Source organism: Otolemur garnettii, unplaced genomic scaffold, assembly GCF_000181295.1.
Source record: "Otolemur garnettii isolate 467f Iridium unplaced genomic scaffold, OtoGar3 scaffold00006, whole genome shotgun sequence".
NCBI lineage: Eukaryota > Metazoa > Chordata > Mammalia > Primates > Galagidae > Otolemur > Otolemur garnettii.
The window spans coordinates 14,035,343-14,041,342 of record NW_003852401.1 but is presented as its reverse complement, the minus strand read 5'-3'; positions in this window follow the sequence as shown (position 1 = coordinate 14,041,342).

Sequence of the window (6,000 nt, the reverse complement as noted above, 5' to 3'; positions counted from 1 at the left end):
GAAGGAAGGAAGGAAGGAAGGAAGGAAGGAAGGAAGGAAGGAAGGAAGGAAGGAAGGAAATCTTTGTAGCATCTTCTTTTTCTCAGGTAAAGTTAAGCTTTCTGTCTTCCTGAACCCGCCCTAAAATCCTGGTGAAATTTTTCTTCCTACCTTGTAACAAGTAATACTGCATGAAAACAATGAGCAAATGTTTGGCAACAGAGGATGAAAGTCTTTGACAAGGCTGGATAGCTGACTCTTGTGTGCCTCATTATCCGGGATGCTGTAACTAAACAGTATTTCTTATCATGACTTGACTAACAAGGTAATTGTGGGGGTCACAGGATTTATGGCTGGGCTTCAGTCATTCTTCATATCCTATTCCCTAGAGCTTTATGATTCTCAGAGCCGAGAGAGGCAGACCTATGAATCACTAGAATTTCTGTTCTGTGTGTTAGAATTGAGAACACAATTTTGTCCTAACAGTTTGCCCAAGAATTTCTTTTACATGAAATAAAACTGTCATTTTTGGAAAAGTTATTGTTGTGGCTGTTTGGATTAGAAGCAACAATTCTATAAAAGCCAAAAGATCATCTGTATGAGATCAGAGGTAGACCTGATAATTTTGGAGGGAAGAGACATAGCAAGGGGGGTGGGGGGGGCAGGGCCACTGAGAGAGTGTGATCAGCGTCCCCTTCATGACCCACACATTCTTAGGTCATTTCTTTGTCTCCCTCCAAGCCAGCCCATGTTTCTTAATCAATAAGCCATATCACCTGATTCCTTATGGACCTTAGACTTCAATCAATAAGAAACAGCTTTTCATCCCCAAAGATCCATTGGCTCAAGTACGTGAACCAAGCCAACATTTAGCACTTGATTAGCTGTCTTCTACGGTAAAGAAAACTTTGCTTTTAGCTTATTTGTCTCTTTAACCTGCCAAATAAGCAAGGTGACCAAGATTCTCATTCTGTTTCATTTCTGCCAGATACATTGGCTGATTCTTCTTATCAACACACTACCTTAAATACTGATATGTACAGTTTTCTCCCAAACTTTCCAATATTTATATGGATGATACTTCAGGTTTTTAGATAGTATTTTCAAGCTTTGCTTCTGGATGTTTCTAATCAGTTGTTCCACGACACCTGATTTCATCTTCCAGAACACTGTGTGGAGGAGTCCTCACAAGGAGTCACAGGGGGTCCTGTGCTGCTTGTTGAGACCATGCAAAATAGGGCATAGGGTTCTTCTATTGTGGGCATTTATTAACATGTCAACCTGCTCTGAGAACACTGCTGTGAGAGGCACTTACAATTTCCCTTCTCTCCACACCTATCACAGGATTCAATAAACATTAGTTGAGTTGAATTACTGAATGCTTTTGAAACGTCCAGAGAAATTAGAGCTAACCTACTTATATTCTAGTCACACAGAATTAAATGGGTAAGCTAGTATTATTCTTCAGTTACTTTGGGACTTATATTAAGTAAACAGGGATTGAATATAAATCTTTTTTTTTTCAATTATTACAGGAGTACAGATGTTTTTGGTATAGATGCATAGATTTTGTGATGCTCAAGTCAAGGTTACAAGTGTGTCCATCACTCAGATAATGTTCAGTTCACTACACCCCTTAGGCTGGTTTTCATCCATCTCCTTCTCCCCCTCCTTTCTGATTGATTTCCACTGAGTTTTGATTCCCTCTGTGCACATGTGTGCTCATTGGTTAGTTCCAATTCAATAGTGAGTACAGGTGGTGTTTGTTTTCCCATTCTTCAGATACTTCACTTAGAAGACTGGTCTTCATTTCCATCCTAATTGTTGCAAAAGGCCTTAATTCATCTATTTTCATGGTTCAATAGTATACTAGGGTATACACATACAACATTTTATTAATCTATTTATGAACTGATAAGCACTTGGGTTGTTTCCACCTCTGAGGTTGGGAATTATGCTGCAATGAACAGTCAAGTGCCAAGCACAGTTGTCTTTTTGATAAAATGCCTTCTTTTACTTTAGGAAAGTACCCAATAGTGGGAATGGTGGATCAAATGTTAGCTCTACTTTTAATATTTTGAGGAATGTAAGTACTGCTTTCCATAGAGGTTATACTAATTTGCAGTCCCACCAATAGTGTATAAGTGTTCCTTTCTCTCTGCATCCACACCAGTGTTTATTGTTTATAGACTTATTTAAATAACAGTCATTATAACTGGGGTAAAGTGACATATCATTGTGGTTTTAATTTTTATTTCCTTGATAATTAGTTACACTGAGCATTTTTCCCATCTATTTATTGGACATTTGTCTATCTTCTTTTAAAAAACTTTTGTTTCTGCATTTTGCCCACTTTTTAATGTTTTTTTTATTTTTCCTTGTTTGAGTTCTTTATAGATTCTGGTTACTAGCCCTTTATCAGATGTATAGCTTGTAAATATTTTCTCCTGTTCTGTAGGTTGTCCATTAGCCCTGTTGATTATTTTCTTAGCTATGCAGAAGCTTTTCAACTTAATCAAGTTCTGTTTATTTATTTTTGTTTTTGCTTTGGTTGCCATTGGAGTCTTCTTCATAAATTCTTTGTCTTGATATCTATAAGAAATTTTCCAATATTTTATTCAACTTATATAATCTTATCAGTAAATAGGAAGGGAAATATTATTAACCTTATCTTCTGTATTTTAAGGGACAGAAGTAGAAACTCAAAAAATCCTCACAATTTGGTAAATATTAGAGAGGTAATAAAGGGCATACAGGGTTCAAATGTTATGTTTCTCAGACTCAATAATCCTTGCTGCCAGCCACCAAACCCTAGCTATCTTCACAAGAGTATAAACAGATTAATATAGCCAATATAAGTGAATTCTAAGAAAAAAATTATTTTCATTATTAGTTACATTATTTTCTCTAATTTCCAATGAAATTGGGCATGTCATTTTATTTATTTACTTATTTATGTCAAAGTCCCCCTTTATTGCTCATACTCTTGGGCTCAAGCAATTCTCTTATCTCACCCTCCCAAGTAGCTGGGACTACAGGTGCCTGCCACAACACCTAGCTATTTTTGAAGGTGGGGTGTCCAAAGTCCCCCTTTATTGCTCATACTCTTGGGCTCAAGCAATTCTCTTATCTCAACCTCCCAAGTAGCTGGGACTACAGGTGCCTGCCACAACACCTAGCTATTTTTGAAGGTGGGGTGTCACTCTGACTCAGGTTGGTCTTGAACTCATGAGCTCAAGAAATCCACCCACCTTGGGCTCCCAAAGTGCTAGGATTACAGGTGTGAGCCACCATGCCTGACCTATTTTTTTCTATTATTATAAGGATTATAAAATAAGAAGCTCTGAAGAGTAATTTCAGGCAAATGCAGAACTTATAGATTCATAAATATTATTAAAGTTTTCAGAGTTTTAATACATATTGGATATTTAATAGATTCAAATTCAGAGGTATTGTGATGTTGGCTAGGAACAGTACAGAAGGCCTCAGGAAATTCATCTATCATATTGTACCCTCTACCTTAACTCCTTCCTTTAAGACATAGAATATTGAACTTATTTTATACAGGTATATAGACACATCAAAAATTTGTATTCTATCATACTTTGTAGTTTCATTGGACACCACAGCTTGAATTCAAATAGTATTCTACTTCATATATTCTATTGGAATATTTAATTGTGACTTATTTACATAAAGTGCTTAAATTTGAAATAAATCCCTCCTGGAAAGCACACCATCCAGGCATCTTGGTGTTGTATAATAACATAATCACATTTTTTTAAAACTCAGATTTCATAAATAAGGTGTGGGACTCCTAAATGGACATGGGTACTTTGGGATAATACAGCAACCAAATTCTACTATGCATCACATGTTACTGGGGAAACAAAACACATTTGTCCCTTTTATTATTAATTGATAATGAAAATGTGTAGACTATTTAGGTAAATATCTTCTTTGCATTCAGCATAACATCAGAAATACATTTGCAGAAACTCTATATCTTGATAAACTATGAAATTTATTCCTTTTGTCCTTTTTGCTATGCCTCTAACCATCTCCTACTCGTCATTGACATGCAAACTTGGAGTCACTGCCAAAGGTATGAATGGTAGATGCAATTGAGCCTATTTGAGTAGATACGTGTAAGTTATTCTGAAGTAGATTTGCCAGTTGGCGTTCTCTTACAGGTCTCTTCTGATAAAAGAAAATTTATCAGTTATTTACATGAGTTTTATTGGGTCAGTCCTTCTCCCCAAAGGTGTGCTTCATTGGTGATCACTATATCACCCTCTGTTACTTGGAGAGTAATAAGAATAATCTTTCGTTATTATTTTTTAAGCAAACATTTCCTCTATTTCATTCTGGTCTATATACACTCCCTTAAAATTTCTCATTGCTTTCACTTGCATAAAATGGTCAGTGTCTTCTGTATTCAAAGGTTTTCAAAACTGGACGGCAGTGCAGACATGCATATGAAGCACTACCTTCTTCTGCCTTCTAAAAGGTGATAAGTTCGTGTTCATAGAGTCAGTCTTCATTTTCAAACAGAGCTTTATCTTCAATGTTTCAAAAACAAATTGCTTTGTTGTATTTAAAACGTTAAGATGCCATCGATGATAACTGTACCATCATTTTTATGACAATAAGAGAGGAAAAATGCAGACAAAAAATCTTACATACTATCAGTTATAAAACACATCTGATTTTAGAGACATTAAAATGTGAAAATCTCTGTTCCTTAGAATTGAGAAAAGAATTAATCTTTTCTATTAGTAATTATCTCAAATGACAGAAAAAACCCAAAGCATATAACTTTTATTTGTTAGATCATGCTTAATGTGATTCATTTCAATAAATAAGACAAATGACTAAAGTAGGAGGTATTACAACTTAGCAACCAATGTATTCAATTTGGAGGAAACTCTGCAGTGGATGAAAAGATGGAAGAAAATTTAAGTTGCCGTCAGAATCTTCAGTATATTTAGAACATTTTAACTTTGGATAAATGTGTCTTGTACTATGGAAAAATGAAGTGATGTGTATCTGGAAATCCTTATAGCTGTGAAGCATTACTAATTACAATAAAATGGGACACAGTCTTGTAGGTTAAAAAAATGGAATCCAAAGCAAGAAATGTTTTGTGAGCTATACGTCTATGCCATGGATAGGCTAGGTCACACTTTTGTGAACATTTAATTTCTGTACTAATGTAAGGATTTTATTTTATTTATCCCATTCAATAACTGTCACCTCTCTGGAAACATATTTATAAGCATAGCCAAGTTCCTGATGCATAAATTATCTTAAGGGGGAAAATTGAGAACTTTCAAAACAACATAAACTTTTTGAGGTCACCTAGGTGCAATTAAGTAAATTATTGCCCCACAGCTCTAAATGGTACCTAGTAGCCAAAAAGAGTTTAATGTACCTTTCAAAGTGCCTAATTTACTCCCAAGGAGTAGCAGAGTCGTGGACAGGTCCCAGATGATAAATTATACATTGAGATGCATTTTCCCCAATGAACTGGGTTCAGTGTTGTCTGGATAAAATTAATGCTTCACATTTATTTCAAATATGTGAAGACAAAGGTCTACAGATAGTTTTAGAAGTCTAAAACAAGACCATTCCATCACCTACATGCAGTTAAGGGCAAGGCAGATTCAGTTTCATAAAAAAGGATTGTTGGAGATAAAATGGCCAGGGCAGCTAAATGAAAAGTATCCTGTGTGGAGCAGTAGGGGGGTTACCAAACCAGTCAAATCAGAATGAAATCTTATGTGAAAGACAGCTACACTGTCTGTAAGGTCTGGGTGTTCCAGAAAGGACTTCCCTATAAAAATGGAACCCGTCCAACCTTGTAGAATCTATAAAGTCTGCAGGATCACAACTCAAGGTGGTAGGTCTGCAGGCCATAAATGTGGCCCTGTGTATTTACTGAATAATGTCTATTGCAAAGAAATGGTACATTATTTTTGCCTTTTGTAAACTTTTGCTTTGTTAGCCTGATGATCTCAG